The 22,637-nt window shown below is 44.7% G+C and overlaps 2 non-coding genes across 2 annotated transcripts; both read right to left on the reverse strand.

Moving 5' to 3' along the window:
• Positions 1 to 8,110: 8,110 nt before the first annotated feature.
• On the reverse strand, positions 8,111 to 8,192 carry trnal-aag (transfer RNA leucine (anticodon AAG)). The gene has a single exon. It is a non-coding gene; the product is annotated as a tRNA-Leu (tRNA).
• A 2,660-nt stretch (positions 8,193 to 10,852) lies between these two features.
• trnas-gcu (transfer RNA serine (anticodon GCU)) lies at positions 10,853 to 10,934 on the reverse strand. The gene has a single exon. It is a non-coding gene; the product is annotated as a tRNA-Ser (tRNA).
• Between the last annotated feature and the right edge of the window lie 11,703 nt (positions 10,935 to 22,637).

Below are 22,637 nucleotides of genomic sequence, written 5' to 3' on the forward strand. Positions count from 1 at the left end.
TTGCTCTTCTCTAGCTGGACGTAGGGGAGAGTCTGCTTGCTCTTCTCTAGCTGGACGTAGGGGAGAGTCTGTTTGCTCTTCTCTGGCTGGACGTAGGGGAGAGTCTGCTTGCTCTCCTCTGGCTGGACGTAGGGGAGAGTCTGTTTGCTCTTCTCTGGCTGGACATATGAGAGCGTCTGCTTGCTCTTCTCTGACTGGACGTAGGGGAGAGTCTGCTTGCTCTTCTCTGGCTGGACGTAGGGGAGAGTCTGTTTGCTCTTCTCTGGCTGGACGTAGGGGAGAGTCTGCTTGCTCTTCTCTGGCTGGACATAGGGGAGAGTCTGCTTGCTCTTCTCTGGCTGGACGTAGGGGAGGGTCTGCTTGCTTTTCAGAAGTTTGCTGGACTTTCACTTGAAGGTCATGATTTTCCTCTTTCAAACAGCTTTTTAAATCATGAAGATTTCCCAGGATTTCCCACTGAGCACTGCTCCTTTTCTTCTTTTGTGTTCTCACTGCACATAGAAGACTCTGAACTTCACCGTTCAGACTGCCAGTCTTTGTGGGGTCCTGGTCCTTCCTTGATTCGAGGTGGGCCAACTCTGCAGTGAAGGTCTCTGTCGCCTGAGATGCAGTAGAAACTCGTCTCCTCAAACATCCATTTTCTGCCTGTCTCTCCTCACTCTGGGATCTCAGCTGTTCAAGAGTCGTCTTCTTCTCAGTGAGTTCTTCTCTCATATTGTTCTTCTCTGCCTGGATGGAGTTGAGCTCACACTTGAGGTCACACTTCTCCTTGTAAACCATCTTCACCTCAAGCTGAAGATTGTGGACTTGTGTGTTCAGAGCTGGAACCTTCCTCTTGTGTCAGCTTCCTGTTCCCATCTCTATGGTAACGGTCGGTTTTGACCCACGTCTTCAATCAGCTGTCAAATAAACTAAAACAATTTTCTATCCTCCAACTTGTTTCCATCTCTTGGTGAACTTGTTAGGCTTCCTTATCCATGGAAATATTGATTGATTGATTGATTGTGTGTGTTTAGATTCATGTGTGACACTTCTGTGTGTTCTCTGCAGAGATGTTTCCTGCAGTTGAAGCACAATCCATTTGTCCTGCTGTCCTGACTGCTTGGGCAGTCCTGACACCTTTTTCTTCTGGAACCAGATCCTGAGTGGGGTTGTGGCTGTGGCTGTTCTGGTTGGTGTTGAGGCAGGGCTGCTGAGGAGGACGCTGTTGCACTCTTGGTGGATGTGGGTCCACAACACAAATGCATTCTATGCAGACACATCAAGGATGGTCTTTGTTGTGTTGTTGTGCAGGTCGATGGGAGAACGAGGCTGATGAGAGTCCCTGAAGCTCCCATGACTGGGAGAGGAGCTGCTGGCAGTGTTGCTGACAGTGCACTTCTGACTTCAGGTTTGGCTCTGATTGTTGCTTTATCATCTTATTTTGATAACTGGGTCTAAACCAATCCTTATGATTTTATAATTCAGTGAAAAACATTTTTTCTTTTATTTTTTTGAACTAGAGGTTCCTGACAAAGTCAAAAATCCTTGATACAATAAACAAATTGATGTGGTTCTTTGATGCATTTAAATCCTAAAACAGGTCACACAGGAGGAAGGTTAAATCATGTGACCATCATCATAACAGCTGCTGACCTTGTTTTAACTATTTGATGGTGCTTAATATTGCCAGCTTGCTAACATTAACTAGCTAACGTTGCTAGCTAGCTAATATTATTTTCTAACTTCAGGCCTAAATTTGGGATTGACTGTTAAAATTGTTCACCTCACCTTTGTAACACCAGGTTTTGTCTTGATGATGTCATTGTAACTGCCTTTCTGATTCTAAAATATAAATGCATCCAAGAATAAAAATGTAAAACTGCCCCTCCATGGAAACAACAAATTTAATATATTGACTTTAATGTCTGTCTTTGATCTCTAAACTCTGACTCTGATGTCATTGGTGGTGACTGAATTCTACCACCTGACAGACTGGGAAGGCTCATATTGGTGATGTCATCATAAATATATGAAGGTCTTGTTTCAAAGTAACTTGTTATTTTGTTCTCGTTGTCATGGTGACTCGTGGTATCAGGGCTACATTGATGTCATTTTGTCGTGGTTGTGCACTTGTGACACTCAAAGTGAACACACTCAGTTGATGGAAGCAACTCAGCTCAGCTGTTCTGAACCTGATACTCAGAGTTTCCATCTCAGTGTCAACTCAGGAGTGACTGAGGAGAAGAGTTTCAGAACAGCCACAGTTGGGGGACTTCCGTCCAGCAGCCATTTTCTATCCCTGTAAGGGAGTGAAGGGATCTGGAGCTGCTGGGTTCAGGTGGATACAGAGCACAAGATGGAGGTCAGTCAGGACCCCAGAAGGAGACCAGCATCTGGAAGGTGGAGATGCTTTAATCTGACACCGTTGTGTCAACAGTTCTGAAATCAGAACAAAAATAAACAGTAGTATTTCCACCTGCTACTCCTGCATGTATTCAAGTGAACAGGAACACAGATTCATGCTCAACTTCTCCTGTGTGTTCATCCACAGTCACCAAACAACAACCAGACTGAAGAACTCCTTCATCCCCCGAACCATTAAACTGTTAAACTCCTCACTGGAGGGTTGGGAGGGCCAACAGAGGGACTGTAGGAGAGGGCTGAGCACCATTAGCTTGCCCCGATAACAACCGGACACTCGTGCAATATAAGAGACTGTACATTATTATTATGATGATTATTATTATTATTATTATATAATTATTGTTACTACTGCTATTATTATTATTATTATAACTATTATATTTTTTATTATATTATATCATCATCACCATTATTATATTATAACATCATCATTATTAGTGTGATAATTATTATTATTGTTATAATAACAATTAAGAACAATTAATATTATGATTATTCCTGTCACTATGCACATATACATAACCATCCAGGTACACACAGGCACACGCACATGTATATATGTATATATATATATATATATATATATATAGTCTTTGTTTTCTCTTCTTTGCTATTTTTAGTCTAATCTATGGTAACAGTGCTGTGAATGTATGTTGAGGAGAGTGCAATTTCCCTCGCAGAACGTCCAAAAGGGATTAATAAAGTAGTCTGTCTGTCTGTCTGTCTGTCCAAACCAGACAAAAGGGGGTTTGCTAGCATGGCTGCTGAGGTAGAAAGGCTCTGTTTAAATTGAGTCCTTTTTCCATTTCTTTCCCGGCTTCTTCAAGCGGTGCTGTCGTCACTTCCTGTGACCACGGGAGGGAAGGGGTCACCTTTCAGAATAAGTTTGAAATCATTGTTACTTCCTGTTAAACATGCCTTTAGCAGACCAACTCACTGACCTGTTCAGTGAGGTAGTGTGGCTGAGTGGTCTAAGGTGCTGGATTAAGGCTCCAGTCTCTGAGGAGGTGTGGGTTCAAATCCCACCACTGCCATCATGTCCCAGGTCTCTGGAGAGGTGTGGCAGGTCTCTCCTCTCTGTGCTGGAGGTGTTGGCTGCTTTTATCACTCTGGGAAGAAAATGTCCTGAACTTGAGGTGTTCTCCTCATCTTGAACTCTCCAAAACACCAATGTGCAGTAACGCTGAGCTGCCTTCAAGCCAACAACATGGGCACAGTGTACCCAGAGCCACAGGCTCCTCCCAGTATATGCAGCACTGCCAGTGACCTCTGCTCCAGTGTAACGGAGACTCTCCAAACGGAAGCTGATCCAGGACCAGCTCAGGAGGAGCCATGGAGCAGACAGGCTCTCTGATTTAATGCTGCTGTCTGTTGAGAGGAACATCCCAGTTGACTCCAAAAAGGCTGCTGATGTCTTCAAACCCAGGACCAGAAGAAGAACCCTCCTCTGAGTCCACAGACCTGAGCACCGCTGCTCTGACTACCAGGTTACCTCCTGGTTATCAGGGTGAAGTCATGGTGAGGTCGTCAGTTGTTCCTTTGTTTTTATTCCAGAGGCCTGGCAGTTAAACACTAAATTAAATAATTTTAATTCTTTACTTGAAGTTTCCTGCTGTTTAGCTGGAAATGTTTGACAACTTCCTCCATGCTGGTGCCCCATCACACACAACAGGTGCACTTGTCCTCTTTTCACCTCTGACCCTCAAACATTCCACCAGTGAACGTCCAGAAATTGAAGCATCAACAGTTCAGCAACAATGAATTCTTCAAATCACCTCTGAAATAAGAGATGAATCTTTACCTGCTGAGGCTTCAGAGCCAAATTATGAACCTTCAACACTCACATTCGTGTTCTTGTCTCAGTCCTGCTCTCCTAAATCAAGACCTGTTCAATAAATGGTAGAGCAGAGTGGTGCAGAGGAAGAGAGCTGGGCCAGAACCCAGAGGTTGATGGATCAAAACCATCCTCTGCTAAAAGAAAGGAGCAAAATAAACCTGTTAGTTTAGAAATGTGGATCTGTTAAAAAGAGGTGGAAATCAGAATTCAAACCATTGAGAGAGTTAATAACATTCTACTTTACCACTGAAGCAAAAGTAGACTTCAGAAGGTTTTAGTGATTCAACATAGCAGCTAAGTTTCCATTTCTATACTGATTGTCTGCAATGGTTCGTGGGGGTGGAGCCTATCACAGCTGACATCAGGTGAGGAGGGGGTTCACCCTTGATGGGTCGCCAGTCCATCCCAGGACCAACACAGACAGACAGACAACCATTCACACTCACAGTCATTCAGAGTGTCCAGGTAACCACTACCCTCTTGATGTCTTTGGACTGTGGGAGGAAGCTGGAGAACCAGAGAGAACCCTCACAGAGACGGGGAGAACCTGCAGGAGGGGTGGAGATCGATGAGTCCTGGAGACGTTCAATAATGTCCACAACTTTGGCACCAGGAAGACAGCAGGTGATGGCACCTGGGAGTTCAACAGACCTGGCCTCAGTCCTCACCAGTGTTCTGCCTAGCAACAGGGACGATGGGGAGAAACCAGTAGAAGCACTCTGAGAGTTGGAGACAGCAGGAGAGAGACCACGACAGAGTCACCCATGGGAAACTGTTGGATCCACTCAGGACCGGCTGCTCCAGAGAGGTCCAGGCACCTGGAGCCACTGGATCAGTTTGATCTTTGAGCAGAGCAAAGTAGTTTGACACAGGAAGAAGGTCGTCTGGAGAGAAGAGAGGAAGAGAAATCAGTCTCCCTTCTCCTCAACGGACGAACACAGGAGAGGACTGACATCAGATGGACAGAGAGCAACACTGCTGGACTCTCAGAGCTGTTAAGGCGTCCAGCTGCAGCCAGGAGACAAACAGGGACGCTGTGAGGACATCATCCAGGAGGCTCTCCATGGTGTGGAGCTGGGGTCTCAGACTGGAAGCTCTGGCTGCTGAGTTGTCCAACCAGCCGTCACATCACCTCCTGAGCTCTCAGCCTCCTCTTGACCAGGTTCTGGATGCTGACTCAGCAGGAGACAGGAAAGTAATCAATGTTGAAGGAATTCTAAAGCGTCCATCAACCTGCAGGACAAACTCCTTCACTGTGTGGGAGGTTCAGAGTCCCTGGTTTGATTGCAGCTTTGACCTGAGCAGGTGTTCATCCTCATCTCAGTAACAGGGGACACTTTATCACAGCAGTGGACAAACATCAGCATTCATCACCCAGCAGCTCCTCTGATCAACAGAACAAGCTGAAGTATTCTGAGAAGGAGGGCATGGATCCCTCTACCTCTCACATGCTAAGCTAGCACTCTACCATTGGAGCTCAGTCCCCTTTTGAGCTTCCATTTGAGTTTTCTGTTCCCATCTCTATGGTAACGGTCAGTTTTGACCCACATCTTCAATCAGCTGTAAAATTCACTAAAAACAATTTTCTATCATCCAAGTTGTTTCCATCTCTTGGTTTCCTTGTTAGGCTTCCTTATCCATGGAAATATTGGTTTGAATATTTTGTTGTGGGCCTCTGGACCTTTTTTTAGTCAGTAAACCCTCGATTTCAATTAAAAAATGATAAAATGAACCTTTGGGTTTGGCATAAAAGTCTTTTTTTCAGCAACAGAACTTTAATATAAACACTAAATGAAAAGCAGAACAGGCCAGAACACAAACTCTGCTCTGCCGTCCTTCCTGGTTACTGGGCATGGACTGCTGGAAGGGGCATTTTCCTCAGAAAGTGACAAGACGTTCATCCACTCTCACCTCTGGCCCTGGGTTGAATGTTGGTGCAAGGAGCTGCACCCATCTTTCCCAGACATCCCCAATGGGGGCAAGCTTGTCAGTTCTTGCTCCGGTGTCTCTGTCGTCAAATCTGAGGACTCTTGATGTTTGTTGAAAGTTCTGAAGTGGCCTTGTGGCCCAGAAAATATTTCTGCCTGTCGATGCGCCCCAGAGACGATCAGTGGCCTCACTGCAGGATCTGAACACTCCAGGAAGAAGAAGAACACCAATAGAAGCATCCAGGTGTCCCTCATCAATGTCTTTCCACTTGTCACCATGGACTTTTTTTCCTTTGAGGTTTGTCACAGCAATGCTGACTCTTTTTAGTGACAGTGGCATGAACAGAACCATCAACCATAAACAGCTCCAAACATGTCTTGATGTCAGTGCCTCTCGTCACAGCAAACCTTGTGATTCCAGGGCTCATTTTGATGACATCAGCAGCAGCTGCCCTGCCATGTACATCAGGAGACACTGAGCTCCAGCCAATGTTCCCTCTAGTTTTTCATGTGTCTGGTTATCCTCACAAGCTCCCTGAGCTCACTGAGGACCACTGTGAGCACCGTCTGAGGTAGGACCTGCATGGAGGGCAGAGAGAGAGAAGAATCAGGGACAAGGATCTGTCAGTTTGCTGCTTTATGAAAATATTGTAAATGATTATTATTCTTCATAATATTGTTTTAGTAACCTGCTTAGGAGTTGTGAATGATGCAGAGTCCATGGGAAACAGCTAATGCTGTGGTACCCCCCCCCCCAAGTTACTGTACAAACCTCAGAAACCTTTTGCCATAATAAGACAAGATGTTGTTATAGAGATGTAAAGATAAACCTATAGGGATGTACATGTATATAGATGTAGTCAAGTCAAGTCAGTTTTATTTGTATTGAACCAAATCACAACAAAAGTTCTCTCATGACTCTTTACTAGTAGAGCAGGTCTCGAACCAAACTCCTTCAATGAACCTCCACCCAACAGTTCTCCACCAGCAGCACATCCTTCAACAGTGGTGACAAAAACCTTCCTTTTAACAGGCAGGAACATCGAGCAGATCCAGGATCAGTGGGGATGGCCTTCTGCTTTGACCGGTTGGGGGGAAAGAGAGCAGGAAAGCGGGGCAGAGACAAAGACAGAGAATGGAGGAAGACCGATATACAGAAGGAAAGAGAGGGACAGAGATAAAGAGAGAGAGAAGGGAAGAGACTGATGGACAGACGATGAGCAGGTGGAGCTACGGGTGGCAGCTTGAGCCTCTTCAGGTCTGCAGCCTCCTCCAGCAGCACCGACATCTGGGATGAAGGGAGAGGGAGTTAGTGACACATCTGAGTATGATTTATAAATGACAAATAAAGGAGGACAGAGAGGAGTAGAGAGAAGCCCAGTGCACCATGGGAGATCCCCCAGCAGCCTAAGCCTATAGCAGCATATCTAAGGACCACCCTAAGCAGCCCAACTATAAGCCTGATCAAATAGGAAGGTCTTTAGTCCGCTCTTAAAGGTCGAGAGGGTGTCTGCATCCTGGACTGAAACTGGGAGACGGTTCCACTGGAGGGGAGCCTGATAGCTGAAGGCTCTGGCTCCCAGTCTACTTTTAGAACTCTAGGAACCACCAGTAACCCTGCATCTTGGGAGCGAAGGGTTCTAGCTGGATAATAGGGGACTAGGAGCTCTGTCAGGTAGGAAGGAGCCTGATTGTTGAGGACTTTGTATGTTAGAAGGAGAATTTAGAATTCCATTCTAAATTTGACAGGTAGCCATGCAGAGAAGCCAGTACAGGAGTACTGTCTACTAGTTCTAGTCAACACGCGGGCCGCAGCATTCTGGACCAGCTGGAGAGTTTTCAGGACCTACTTCTTCTTTTGGTCACAGGTTTGAAGATACCTGTGGAAGTGAAAGGAAAGGCTGTGAGAGCCACACCTCTCCAGTGACCTGGGACATGATGGCAGTGGTGGGATTTGAACCCACGCCTCCTTAGAGACTGGAGCCTTAATCCAGCGCCTTAGACCGCTCGGCCACACTACCTCACTGTGCTGCTCTCTGAGTTGGTCTGCTAAAGGCATGTTGAAGAGGAAGTAACAATGATATCAAACTTATTCTGAAGGGGGACCCCTTCCCTCCACGGTCACAGGAAGTGACGACAGCGCTGCTAGAAGCAGGAAAGAAATGGTAAAAGGACTCAGTTTGTACAGAGCCTTTCTACCTCAGCAGCACTCAAGGAGCTGAACAATGTCCTCTCATTCACACACTCACACACTGATGCTGAAGGCTGCCATGCAAGGAGCCAACCTACTCATCAGAAGTATTTAGGGGTTCAGTCTCTTACTCAAGGACACTTTGACATGGTCACTGGAGAAAGTGAGGATCAAACCAGCCACCCTTTGGTTGCCAGACGGCCACGCTACTCCTGAGTCATGTGACCTGGATAAGATGGTGAACTACAGCTGATCGCCACGCTAGCAAACCTCTTTTGTTTGGTTTGTTGTTGTTTAGTGACTGTGGATGAATACACAGGAGAAGTTGAGCATAAATTTGTGTTCCCTGTTCACTTGAATATATGTAGGAGTGTGAGGTGGAAATAATACTTGGAGGAGAATGAGAGTTCAGTCTCAGCGCTATGACCTGTGCTGACACTAAAACATGTCAGCCCACAGAACAAAGATGGCAGTCCTCTGGGAGAGCAGGTACACCACACATACATGAAGAAACCCTACAGGAAGCAAATATGTTGCCAGAGACTTTTACTCTGTTTTTGTTGTTTACCCAAGTACAGGATTGGAGGGAGACTGATGGTCGCTGTTTGGGTTTTTGGAAAACAAGGAGGCTGTGGGTTCAAGCTGGATTCTCAGAGATTTCCCCAACCTCTACATTTGCATCTACACTGTCATCTAGTCATGTGACTGAAGTCATCCAGTCACGTGACTGAAGTCATCCAGTCATGTCAGTGATGTCACTTGGCAGGACTGTCATTGCCGTCTCATTCTAGAAAAGAATCCAGACTCCACCTGTGGCTCCATGATAACTGATGGACCTCTGGTTGGAGGCTGGACGATGATGTTTGGACTGGAAGGAAAACTCCTTGTCCAAATTCCATTGTGTTCAAGTTTAAAGTCCCACAATCAGAAGTAGCTGAAGCTGACAGGTGGAGGTTTGGAACTACAAGATGGTGATGTTTTCTTGACTTGATGCTCTGACTGTCAGGGTGGATGACAGCTTCTTCTGCTGCTGCATCTGAGTGGCTAGGATTGGAGGTTTTACCTCCCAAGGTTGTCTGGTTCCAGGGGAAATTTTAAAATTCCAGTCCCCAACCTTGGCTGTTCTGAAACTCTTCTCCTGAATCACTCCTGAGCTGCAGCAAGAACAAATACCAGTGCCAACCAGATCAACTTAATGGCTGCTAACAGCCTCAGACACTTGATTTCCATCAATCTGGAGCCAAGAAGGCACTCACCTGTGGTTCTCCTCCAGGAGGGTCCAGGTTCTGCCATTGGGGCTCCTGGTGCCACTGCCAGAGAGCCTCAGCTGCACACTGCAACATTTCAACAGGAGATTGACATTCCTTCAAATGTCCTGACATCTTATTCCAATGGTTCTGTTCCATATTTATATTTCAAAATAAATCATACAATGAGGGGTGCACGTGGTGCAGTGGTGCAGTGGTCAGCACTGTGGCCTCACAGCAAAAAGGTTCCGGGTTTGAGTCCCAGCTCTGGCACAGTATCTTTCTGTGTGAGTCTCCATGTTCTCCCTGTTCCTGTGTGGGTTCTCTCTGGTACTCCAGCTTCCTCCACAGTCCAAAGACATCAAGAGAGGACGAGGCTGATTGATTCTCTAAATTGACTGTAGGTATGAATGTGAGTGCGAATGGTTGTTTGTCTCTGTGTGTTGGCCCTGCGATGGACTGGCGACCTGTCCAGGGTGAACCCCGCCTCTTGCCCGTAGATGCTGGTATAGGCTCCACACCCCGCGACCCTTACTAGTAAGGAATAAGTGGAAGATGACGACAACGATCACACAATGAAAGCTGCCACAGCTGGTTTAAGAGAGCGAACAAGCTAAGAGATCTGAAACCAGTAAAAAATGCTTTTCTGTGTGCAAACTAGTGAGGGGCATGGAAGGATATTTTACCACCAATACAGAACCCAGACTTTAGTCATGTGATGAGATGGCGACTCTGATTATGAAGTTCATGGACAAAATGTGAATTGAAAGAAAATACATTAAAAAATACGAACTAAACTAAATAAATAAATAAAGAAGCAGCACAAATAACGTTTTCTTCTGCACAAATTTACTGGAATTAGACTGTATTTTTGGTTAATGAGTAGATGAAAGAGTGTCACATATATATTATATACATGTGATACATGAACGTGGCTTTGGACAAAAGCTCAGTGAAACTGTAGGATTGTAGAATTATTTAAACGTACTAAGTGGACTGTTTCAGGTTTCTTGAAGACGCTTCAGCTCTCATCCAAGAGGTGTCTTCAGTTTTCTTCACTGATGGGAGGATTTTTGCTCTAAGGGGGCGGGACCTTCTCCAGAGGTGATTGACACATGCGAGCTCTGGATTTCAGAGTTGTTTTGGTCAGGTTATGTAAGGGAAGTTGACTCAACTGGTATCTGTGTCAGTTAAAAGCCTCACAGTAATTCCATAATCTAGGAGCAGAAACTAGAGACACTCGCGACGAGGATGGGATTCGAACCCACGCGTGCAGAGCACAATGGATTAGCAGTCCATCACCTTAACCACTCGGCCACCTCGTCTGCCGACAGCAACCCTGACCTCTGAAACAGCTGAACTCTTTGGAGCCCATTTGTCAGACATGGACCCAGCAGGAGCCACTGAACACAACTCTGACATCATCAGGCTTCTTCCCAGCAGCTTGGTGCTCCAGAAGGAAGAATCCAGACCATCGCTACATCATCAGAGTGAACACCAGCTGATGTTGACCAGTTTAACAAGCCTTTGACTGCTAAATGACATCCAAGCTCAGATTCTCTTGTCCTGGTAGAACAAGTCAATGTTGAAGAAGACGAGAGCACCAGTCTCTTTCATCCAATGCTGGAACAGCGTTAGACTGAAGGTCTGAAGGTCCCTGGTCTGGTCCAGGTTTCAACAGGGGACCAGCATCAGCCAGCATTTAAATGTGGACAACAGTGGAGGTGAAGCCCACATCAAGGAAACAAGCCTCCTATCACTGTCCTGTGCTGAGTTTCTTTCAAAAAAAGTGAGACAACCTCAAGATTTTCTGTTTCCTCTTGTAGGATTTTGCCACAGAGAATCAGAGCCAATCAAAAGCTTGTTGGACTTTAACGTTGGAGGACTGAACAAGTCATGACATCATCAGTTTTACCTTCACAGGTGCTCAATTTACTTTACTTTCAATTTTACAGAGGTAGAAGCTGAAATCAAAGCTGTCTGTCCAAAGAAGTGAGAGCTTCCCAGGTTGTGATGTTCTTGTCTACAGACTCTGTCTTGTATGGAGCTTCAGTCTTTAATGAAAAGACTCCTCCATTAATAACATCACTGTGCCTCTGCAGTGAATCAGTCACTCCATCCATTTTCTGTACCACTGATTTGTTAAAGGTTATGGGGGGGTGACATTTGGTGAGAGGCAGGGTTCACCCTGAACAGGTCACCAGTCCTCAGGTCCACTGAACAGGTCCCCCATGTGAGATGATGGCGTTGAAGGCAGAGGAGAAGTCCAGGAAGAGAAGGCGGACATAGGAGTTCCTGCTCTCCAGATGGGTGAGGGCTCTGTGGACCACTGGTGAAATGGCGTCATCAGTGGAGCGGTGTTGCCTGTAGGCGTACTGGTGGGGGTCCACAGAGACATTGATGGAGACCTCTATGTGGGCCTTGACCAGCCTCTCAAAGTACTTCATGACTACTGGGGTGAGTGCAATGGGTCGGTAGTCATTTTGGCCTGTCACTGTGGAGCACTTGGGGACAGGGACAATAGTGGCAGTCTTTAGGCAGGTGGGGACAGATGGCAGCGCCCGTGAGGTGTTGAAGATGTCCGCCAGCACCTTGGATAGCTGTTGTGCACAGTCCTTCAGTCCTCACCCTGGGATGTTGTCTGGGCCTGCAGCTTTGCGAGGGTTGATTCCCTGAAAGGTCTTCCTCACGTCTGCTGTGGTCACACTGAGGGGCGTGTCGTCAGGTGGTGGTGTGAGTCTGGTGCTGGGGGGGGGGTGTCAGGGTCCTCGAAGCGGAGAAGAAACTGATTGAAGGAGTGAGGCGCTGGACCTGCTCTACTTGTGAAGTGTCATGAGATAACATTTGTTGTGATTTGGCGCTGTACAAATAAAACTTACTACTTAAATGGAAACTGTCTGGGGGGGGGGGTGTAGCCTCCATCAGGGATGTGTTTGATGTCTGAATTCTGTCTTTGATGTCTGAATTCTGTCTTTGATGTCTGAATTTTGTTCATTGATCTCCTGCTTCAGTCTTTGATCTCTGAGTGATCCTAAACTCATCAAAGTATCACATCACCTTCACAATCTGTAAAGAACCTGGGTGTCATTTTGGACTCTGAGCTGAATTTCATTCCACACGTCAAGAACATAACTAAGAGAGGTTTTTATCATCTTAAGAACAGAGCCAGAATCGCCCGTTCCTCTCAGGCCAACACAGAGGTGCTGATGCATGCTTTTATTTCCAGTCGTTCAGATTCTTGTGGTACCCTGCTGCTCTCTGGTCTCCCCAAAACAACCATCTATGATCTACAATGACTCCAGAATTCTGCAGCACGTGTGCTGACGAGGACCAGAGGGCGGGAGCTCATTACACCAGTTTTAAAGTCGCTGCATCGGCTCCCCGTGTGTTTCAGGATCAATTTTAAGGTTCTTTTAGTAGTTTTTAAGTGTCTTAATGGTCTTGGCCCACCTTATTTATCTGAACTGCTTTTGTCATATCAACCTTCGCGGACCCTGAGGTCCTCTGGCACCGGCCTTTTAGTCATTCCAAGAGTCAGAACTAAAACCCACGGGGAGGCTGCATCCAGCCATTATGGCCCAAAGTTCTGGAACAGCCAGCCAGAGAACATCAGGACAGCAGAGACTGTTGATGTTTTTAAAAGGAGGCTCAAGACTCCCCTTTTTAGCTTAGCTTTTAACTGACTTAGTCTCTCTTATCCTTTGGTAAGAGAGCTAGTAGTAGTAAGTATTGTAAGTAGTAGTTGAGCTGAGTTGCTCCGACCCTCAAAATAATGCGACAGTGAGGTCGGAAAAATTGCTAATGATGTCAAAATGATGCGACAGTGATGGAGTAAGAATTGCTAATGAACTCAAAATGATGCGAACAGTAATGTTGTGAAAGTTTCAATAAACTCAAAGTGATGCTGACAGTCATGTAGTAAGAGTTAATACGAACCTCAAAATAATGCGACAGTCATGTAGTAAAAGTTGCTAAAAACCTCAAAATAATGCTACAGTGATGTCGGAAGAATTGCTAATCATCTCAAAATGATGTGACAGTGATGTAGTAAGAATTGCTAATGAACTCAAAATGATGCTAACAGTAATGGAGTGAAAGTTTCAAAAAACCTCAAAGTATTGCTGACAGTCATGTGGTTATTGTTGCTACGAACCTTTAAATAATGCAACAGTAATGCAATGAAAGTTGCTACGAACCTCAAAATAATGCGACAGTGATGTCAGAAGAATTGCAAATGATCTCAAAATGATGCTATCAGTAATGTAGTGATAGTTGCTAATAACCTCAAAGTGATGCTGACAGTCATGTCGTAAGTGTTGCTACGAATGTCAAAATAATGCGACAGTAATGTAGTAAAAGTTGCTACGAACCTCAAAATATTGCGACAGTGATGTCGGAAGAATTGCTAATGAACTTAAAATGATGCTAACTGTAATGTAGTGGTAGTTGCTAATCAAGTCAGTGATGCTTACAGTGATGTAGTAAGTGTTTCGAACAACCTCAAAGTGATGCTGACAGTCATGTAGTAAGAGTTGCTAATGAACTCAATTTAATGCTACAGTGATGTCGTGAGAATTGCTCAAAAACTCAAAATGATGCTAACAGTAATGTAGTGATAGTTGCAAAAAAGTCAAAGTGATGCTGACAGTAATGTAGTAAGAGTTGCTACGAACCTTAAAATAATTCAACAGTAATGTAGTAAGAGTTGCTACGAACCTCAAAATATTGCGACAGTGATGTCGGAAGAATTGCAAATGATCTCAAAATGATGCGACAGTGATGTAGTAAGAATTGCTAATGAACTCAAAATGATGCTAACAGTAATGGAGTGAACGTTTCGAATAACCTCAAAGTGATGCTGACAGTGATGTACTAAGAGTTGCTACGAACCTCAAAATAATGCGACAGTAATGTAGTAAAAGTTGCTACGAACCTCAAAATAATGTGACAGTTACATAAGAAGAATTGCTAATGATCTCAAAATGATGCGACAGTGATGTAGTAAGAATTGCTAATGAAATCAAAATGATGCTAACAGTAATGGAGTGAAAGTTTTGAATAACCTCAAAGTGATGCTGACAGTCATGTAGGAAGAGTTGCTACGAACCTCAAAATAATGCGACAGTGATGTCAGAAGAATTGCTAATGATCTCAAAATGATGCGACAGTGATTTAGTAAGAATTGCTAATGAACTCAAAATGATGCTAACAGTAATGGAGTGATAGTTGCTAATCAACTCAGTGATGCTTACAGTAATGTGGTAAGTGTTTCGAATAACCTCAAAGTGATGCTGACAGTCATGTAGTAAGAGTTGCTACGGACCTCAATATAATGCGACAGTAATGTTGTAAAAGTCGCTACGAACCTCAAAATATTTCGACAGTGATGTCGGAAGAATTGCTAATCAACTAAAAATGATGCTAACAGTAATGTAGTGATTGTTGCTAATCAACTCAGTGATGCTTACAGTAATGTAGTAGGTGTTTCGAATAACCTCAAAGTGATGGTGACAATCATTAGGAAGAGTTGCTACGAACCTCAAAATAATACGACAGTGATGTCAGAAGAATTGCTCAAGATCTAAAAATGATGCGACAGTGATGTAGTAAGAATTGCTCATGAACTCAAAATGATGCTAACAGTAATGGAGTTGTAGTTGCTAATCAAGTCAGTGATGCTTACAGTAATGTAGTAAGTGTTTCGAACAACCTCAAAGTGATGCTGACAGTCATGTAGTAAGAGTTGCTACGAACCTCAAAATAATGCGACAGTAATGTAGTAAAAGTTGCTACGAACCTCAAAATGATGCGACAGTGATTGAGTAAGAATTGCTAATGAACTCAAAATGATGCTAACAGTAATGAAGTGAAAGTTTTGAACAACCTCAAAGTGATGCTGACAGTCATGTTGTAAGAGTTGCAACGAACCTCAAAATGATGCGACAGTGATGGAGTAAGAATTGCTAATGAACTCAAAATAATGCTAACAGTAATGTAGTGAAAGTTGCCAATAAACTCAAAATGTACTGACAGTCATGTCGGAAGAGTTGCTACAAACCTCAAAATAATGCTACAGTGATGTCAGAAGAATTGCTAATGATCTCAAAATGATGCGACAGTGATGTAGTAAGAATTGCTTGTGATATGAAATGATGGGATAGTGATGTAGTAAGAATTGCAAATGAACTCAAAATGATGCTAACAGTAATGTAGTGAAAGTTTCGAATTACCTCAAAGTGATGCTGACAGTCATGTAGTCAGAGTTGCAACGAACCTCAAAATGATGCGACAGTGATGGAGTAAGAATTGCTAATGAACTCGAAACGATGCTAACAGTAATGTCTTGAAAGTTGTAGTAGAGCTGCTGATAACCTCAAAATAATGCTACAGTGATGTCGGAAGAATTGCTAATGATCTCAAAATGATGCGATAGTGTTGTAGTAAGAATTGCTAATGATCTCAAAATGATGCGACAGTGATGTAGTAAGAATTACTTATGAACTCAAAATGATGCTGACAGTAATGGAGTGAAACTTTCGAATAACCTCAAAGTGATGCTGACAGTCATTTAGTTAGAGTTGCTACAAACCTCAAAATAATGCGAAACTGATGTCGGAAGAATTGCTAATGATCTCAAAATGATGCGACAGTGATGTAGTAAGAATTACTTATGAACTCAAAATGATGCTGACAGTAATGTAGTAAGAGTTGCTACGAACCTTAAAATAATGCGACAGTTATGTCGGAAGAATTTCTAATGATCCCAAAAAAATGTGACAACGATGTCGTAAGAATTGCTAATGAACTCGAAATGATGCTAAAAATAATTGAGTGAAAGTTTCAAATGACCTCAAAGTGATGCTGACAGTCATGTAGTAAGAGTTGCTACGAACCTTAAAATAATGCGACAGTGATGTCGGAAGAATTTCTAACGATCTCAAAATGATGCGACAGTGATGTAGTGAAAGTTGCGAATAACCTAAAAATGATGCTGAGAGTCATGTAGTAAGTGTTAAAACTAGAACAACAAACTGTCCTCTGATGGTTGGACAGGTTGGTTTGGTCCGTCCTCTCACTCATCATTAAAAGCCCTTATTACTAATCATTCATCCAATCTGACACTCACGTCTGCAGTGGGGAATCCCCAGCAACCCGCGGCCCACATGGAGCAGTCTCGGCCAATCACGTGGGGCCTGCAGCGGCACCGACCACCAAATGGCTCGCAGGTGTCACTCTCAGCTCCAACCTCATGGCAGGCACAAGGCAGGGCGCCGTTGTTGAAGAGAGCCCAAGAGACACAGCTGAGCTGAGACAGAATGGAGACGAAGGACAGGAGGGACGACAGAGAAAAAGGAAATGTTAGCGAGACATTTTAGGAAAATTAGTTTAGTGGGGAAACGGTTCTTAGCCAAACTTGCTAAATGGAAGGACAACAAAAAAAACAAGATCTTAACAAGAAAATTAGCACAAAATGAAACCCTGCAAGAGAAAGTAAATCAAGAACTAAATATTCTTGAGGCTCAGGTCTTTAGTTCCAATGCTTGTAAATGACATCTGAATGCATTCACAACCCAAATCTGAGCAGACAGAAGCGTCCCAGTCAGGCCCAGTTTAGTTCCTCTAGAACATTCAGGGATACAGAACATGGACCAACTCAGGCTGAGAGACACCGACTTGACATGAAAGCTGTTGAGGCCACAGTTGCTGATGAAGTGGTCAGATTTCTCCAGTGGTTCTTGGTTCAGGGAGCTGGAGCTGGAGCTGCTCTCAGGCACCACCAGGACGTGATCCTGGAGAGACAGAAGGAAGAAGTCCAGGCCTGACAGAGGAGAAGGAGGCACAGAGTAGAAACAGCAGATACGTGTGGGGAAAGGGAGAGGGTATCAGTCCAGCAGAGGAGCAGGAAACCTACCACCACAGGGCTCTGCCTGCAGGAACCTGCAGGTGAGGAGGACCTGGTGGTCCGGCACATCCACAATGATCTGGTTTTCAGACACCGGCACGTTTCGGCAGCCGTAAGCGTGGGGACAGAAGGAGGCGTTGGCGTGGCCTGAAAGACACAAACAACCATCTCCATTTTAATGTTTGTCAAACAGCCGGAGCAGGAAAGCTAAGATGAATCAAAGATCCTCCACCCTGCCAGATCCGACCCTGGTAATGTAGACCTGCACAGGGTGGGTGGGGTGGAGCGGCTGGTGGTGGTGGAGGATGAAGACGTATCTGCCCAAAGCCTGGACACGGTGGAGTCCACCGCAGCGTTCTGAGTAGAAGGATGAGAGCGATGTTCAATGGTACATGTTTTCTTTCCTGAACCGCCGATGTTTCCAATCACGAATCGAGGGGACACAGGAGGAGCTACAGGGGGACGGAAGGTGGATCAGAACCATTCTAACAAGAGCGCTGAGGGGACACAGGAGGAGCTACAGGGGGAGGGAAGGTGGATCAGAACCGTTCTAACAAGAGCGCTGAGGGGACACAGGAGGAGCTACAGGGGGAGGGAAGGTGGATCAGAACCGTTCTAACAAGAGCGCTGAGGGGACACAGGAGGAGCTACAGGGGGAGGGAAGGTGGATCAGAACCCTTCTAACAAGAGCGCTGAGGGGACACAGGAGGAGCTACAGGGGGAGGGAAGGTGGATCAGAACCGTTCTAACAAGAGCCTGAGGGGACACAGGAGGAGCTACAGGGGGAGGGAAGGTGGATCAGAACCCTTCTAACAAGAGCGCTGTCCCACTAATGTTCCTCACCAGAATCCTCCTGTCAGGGGGGAACCGTCCATGGGTGCTGATGCAGCGGACTGAAGGTTCAACGTAGTCCATGCTGAACTGGTCTTTAGGCACCAGGTGGACTTTGTGCTAAAAACAGCAGAAAAAAAAGACAAAAAGGGGAGAATTTTAACAAAAGTATGCAAATGAGCTGAAGATCAAAATACAAAAAGTAAATCAAGTTTTTTTTCAAATGATTGCCAGCTATTTAGCTAAGAGAAGGACAAATGTCAATCAAGATGTCAGAATGGAACGATCCCACTGGTTTCTGGTCAAGGGAACCATGGAGATGCTAACTTCCTGTTGGACGATAAGGGTGTCTCATCCCTGACATGCTAACTTCCTGTTGGACTATCAGGGTGTCTCATCCCTGACATGCTAACTTCCTGTTGGACGATCAGGGTGTCTCATCCCTGACATGCTAACTTCCTGTTGGACGATAAGCGTGTCTCATCCCTGACATGCTAACTTCCTGTTGGACGAGAAGCGTGTCTCATCCCTGACATGCTAACTTCCTGTTGGACGATAAGCGTGTCTCATCCCTGACATGCTAACTTCCTGTTGGACGATAAGCGTGTCTCATCCCTGACATGCTAACTACCTGTTGGACTATCAGGGTGTCTCATCCCTGACATGCTAACTACCTTTTCGACTTTCAAGCCTAATTTCAGCCTGATTTATGCTTCTGCGTCGCGTAGTATTCGTACCTCCGCCGTCGACGCAGACCCCTAAAGACGCTGTAGCCTGACACGCGCCTCCAAAAAATCCTGCTTACGCATCGCGTCGACGCGTGGTGACGTCAACGTCGAGGACTGTGATTGGTCCGCTCAGAACGTCATTTCTGGTTCAGTCGCAGCACAACACCGCCATTTTCAAAGTTTCTGTGGTGAAGGCTCCAAGAAAAAATGGACCAAGCTGAAGAAAGGATTATCGAGGAGGTGCTCAAGTACGACCACCTCTACAACGCCTCTTCGCGGCACTACAAAGACTGACAAATGGCCAACAATTGTTGTCTGTGACCGGAAGAAAACCAAGGAATCCGACAAGAGCCCGTAAACAATACAAAGACAAAGCCACACCCCCTAGCGGCTTGGCGGTGTATTGCAGAGCAACGCGTTCCCTCGACGCAGAATAAACCAGGCTTTCCAGTCGCACCTGTTTTACGCCCCCGTGCCAGATAAGGACCCCCATCGGGCTGTGCCACTCTGGAGGGAGCGCGTCTCACAGTCAGTCAGCGGAACCATGCGGATCCGGGCCGGAGCTGTGGGAAGGAGCGCCAATTGTATCGGGTTGTTGTTTTCTGGACTGCAGCAGAACAGGAGCAGCCGGGACTGGAATGTAGAAGTAGGTTATCTTGAAGTTGACTAAGTTATGGTGAACGATATTGTGGTTCAACACTTTAATGAGCTTTAAGGCAAACATATTTCATGAGGAAACAACGCCGGAATTGGACGGATTTCAGCGGCACACAACAACGTATCCGATACACCTCATTGGAAACCTGGTGGTCTAAGACTAAGAAACACCAGTCACCATGAAGAAAGGAACTTTTAGCTGAGTACTCATGTTCTTTTCTGCAGGTTGAATGTGGCATTTGTTGGACAGAAGCGTCTCATCTCAACAAAAGCACCTCTTCAGTGCTGAGGCATGATGGGGCCAGGCATGAGAATGAAGTCCCAGATCCACCAGGATGAACTCAGGTATACAGCCACTCTCCAACTGACTCACAGTTGCTTCATGGAGAATTAATTCCTATTCATTTCTTCTCTCCTTCATCTTTAACCATCCAGCTTCCAGGAAGCAGATGCTGGATGAGGCTCTGCTGAATTTGATCCTGAAGGACTGCCAGCCCCTCAGCACTGTTGAGAGGGAAGGGTTCAGGGAACTGGTTCAGGTCCTTGAGCCTCATATGTTTGCCAACCAGAAAGGTTTGTGTGGAAATGATCTAAAGCAGTAGTTGATATCTCCAGTTTATTTCATCTCTAATTTCAATGTATTGATTTACTCTGGGTGTCATTTTCAGACCATCAAACAAACGGTGGCCAAAAAGTACCAGGAGGAACGGGAAGGAGTGAAAAAGGAAGTCCAGCTGCCATGTGGACATCTGTGGACATGGAGGCTCCCTTGGCTCTGACCTGTCACTGCATTCGTGAGAATGATTGTGTTGGGAGTGCAAGACTTTCCACAAAGTCACCCTGCATCATTTTGAGGTTTTAAGCAACTCTTAATACATCACTGTAGTTTCATTTTGAGCTTCATCGCAATTATCGCATCACTGTAGCATCATTTTGAGGATCGTAGCAACTCTCACGACATTACTGTAGCATCATTTTGAGATTCGTAGCAAGTCTCACCACATCACTGTAGCATCATTTTGAGGATAGTCGCAACTCTCACGACATTACTGTAGCATCATTTTGAGATTCGTAGCAACTCTCATTACATCACTGAAGCATCATTTCTTAGGTAAGTAGCAACTCCCATGACATTACTGTAGCATCATTTTGAGATTCGTAGCAACTCCCACTACATCACTGGAGCATCATTTTGAGATTCGGAGCAACTCTCACTACATCACTGTCACCTCATTTTGAGGATAGTAGCAACTCTCACCACATCACTTTAGCATCATTTTGAGGATCGTAGCAACTCTCATTACATCACTGTCGCATCATTTTGAGGATAGTCGCAACTCTCACCACATCACTGCAGCATCATTTTGAGATTCGTAGCAACTCTCATTACATCACTGTAGCATAATTTTGAGGATAGTCGCAACTCTCACCACATCACTGTAGCATCATTTCTTAGGTAAGTAGCAACTCTCATTACATCACTTTAGCGTGATTTTTAAATTACTATCAACTCTCACCACATCACTGTCAGCATCATTTTGAGATTAGTATCAACTCTCACTACATCACTGCCACCTCATTTTGAGGATCGTAGCAGCTCTCATTACATCACTGTCGCATCATTTTCAGGTAATTAACAACTCTCACCACATCACTGGAGCATCATTTCTTTGGTTAGTAGCAATTCTTAAGACATCACTATAGCATCGTTTTTGAGGTTTTTAGCCACTCTCACTACATCACTTTCAACATCATTTTGAGGTTAGTAGCAACTCTCACTACATCACTGTAATTTCATTATGAGCTTCATCGTAATTACCACATCACTGTCGCATCATTTTTAGGATAGTAGCAACTCTCACGTCATTACTGTAGCATCATTTTGAGATTCGTAGCAACTCTCACTACATCACTGTAGCATCATTTTGAGATTCGTAGCAACTCTCACTACATCACTGTAGCATCATTTCTTCGGTTAGTAGCAACTCTCATTACATCACTGTTGAATCATTTTGAGGTTCGTAGCAACTCTCACCACGTCACTGTAGCATCATTTCTTAGGTATGTAGCAACTTTCATTACATCACTTTAGCATGATTTTGAAATGACTATCAACTCTCACCACATGAATGTAGCATCATTTTGAGGATCGTAGCAACTCTCACTACATCAGTCGCATCATTTTGACATTTGTAGCAACTCTCAATTCATCACTGTAGCATCATTTCTTAGGTCAGGAGCAACTCCCATGACATCACTGTAGCATCATTTCTTAGGTAAGTAGCAACTCTCATTACATCACTTTAGCATGATTTTGAAATTACTATCAACTCTCACCACATCACTGTAGCATCATTTCTTAGGTTTGTAGCAAATCTCATTACATCACTCTAGCATCATTTTGAGATTAGTAGCAACTCTCATTACATCACTGTAGCATCATTTCTTAGGGAAGTAGCAACTCTCATTACACCGCTTTAGCGTTATTTTGAAATTACTATCAACTCTCACCACATCACTGTCGCATTACTTCTTAGATTTGTAGCAACTCTCATTACATCACTTTAGCATCATTTTGAGATTAGTATCAACTCTCACTACATCACTGTCAGCATCATTTTGAGATTTGTTTCAACTCTCACTACATCATTGCCACCTCATTTTGAGGATCGTAGCAACTCTCACTACATCACTGTCGCATCATTTTGAGGATAGTCGCAACTCTCGCAACATTACTGCAGCATCATTTTGAGATTCGTAGGAACTCCCATTACATCACTGTCGCATCATTTTGAGGATAGTCGCAACTCTCACGACATTACTGTAGCATCATTTTAGGATTCGTGGCAACTCTCACCACATCACTGCAGCATCATTTCTGAGGTAAGTAGCAACTCTCAATACATCAC

The sequence above is a fragment of the Aulostomus chinensis genome, chromosome 1 (genome assembly GCF_037954235.1).
Source record: "Aulostomus chinensis isolate RoL2024-O1b breed Wild chromosome 1, RoL_Achi_v1.0, whole genome shotgun sequence".
NCBI lineage: Eukaryota > Metazoa > Chordata > Actinopteri > Syngnathiformes > Aulostomidae > Aulostomus > Aulostomus chinensis.